A 1,189-nucleotide genomic window follows, 5' to 3' on the forward strand; every position below is an offset into this window, starting at 1 on the left:
AGTGCCCTCTTCATACTCTGAGAGAAGTGAGCAATCATTTATGCAAATAAGGTCACCCCCAGCTTCTAAAAATGTCCAGAGAAGTGAAGCATGGGTAGTACCGTGTGGGTCCCACAGAGTGTGGGAGGTCACAGATATATGCTGTGAGCCCTGAGCAGGGGGCAACAGACAAGGCTAGGTGGTGGCTTCCCAGTTCTAATCACCCTCAGAACCCCTAGGACCACAGAGATGGACCAAGAGCGCCCCCTGATGCCTAGATCCAGTCATTGCGACATGAAGACTAGAGTTCTTAGAGTCAGCTCCTACCTCCCTACTCACCGTGCCATATTGTCAAATCCAACAGTTTCCCAGTTACTTTAGGAGCACTGTTTTCTCTACGGAGATTCTCATTGGTGAATCTGCTCTATGGCTTCCTTGACTATTCATTGGATATTTATGGAAGAGGTTTTAGATACACAGCATTCTACAGAAAAATGCATAATATTCTTCAAAACAGTTTCCCAATGTTCCAGTGAGAAAAGAGAAGTAACTGTATTCTTTTTCTTAAACTTTTTATTGTGAATAGAGTGAAGACTTACAGAGCAGATCATCAGTTTTACATCTAACAAATCATATACTTTGTTTCATTACAATGATGGCAATCCCCTCCACCTACCATCAGTTAACAGTATTTGCCTCTATTCACAGTAACTCTTGCATTCCTCCCTGTCTCTCCCTCTACCTTTATCTTTCCTCTGCCAACCTCCCTTTTGTTGTATATTGTTATGTCTATGCTTCAGCTGGTGTATAACTTTCTCCCCTGTCCCAGTAACCATCATAGACTATTTCTTTTTATCAAGAAAACCCTTTATTTATTTATTTTTAACTTTTCACAACAATGTTCTCATAAAACATTTCTCTTTTGACTGATTTCACTTAGCATAATGCCCTCCATGTTCATCCTGTGAGGTGTTTTCAGAATCATAGTTGTTCTTCAATTTTGAATGGTATTCCATTGTGTGTATATACCAAAGTTTGTTTAGTCGTTCTTCTATTGATGGGCAATTAGGCTGTCTCCATCTTTTAGCTATTGTGAATAATGCTGCAATGAACATGAGTGTGCATATAATTATTCCTGTGTCTTTTGTAGACAGCATATTGAAGATTCCTGTGTTCTTTTCCATTCTGCCTCTATCTCTTGATTGGCACA

This window comes from Chrysochloris asiatica, unplaced genomic scaffold (genome assembly GCF_000296735.1).
Source record: "Chrysochloris asiatica unplaced genomic scaffold, ChrAsi1.0 scaffold00306, whole genome shotgun sequence".
Classification (NCBI taxonomy): Eukaryota; Metazoa; Chordata; class Mammalia; order Afrosoricida; family Chrysochloridae; genus Chrysochloris; species Chrysochloris asiatica.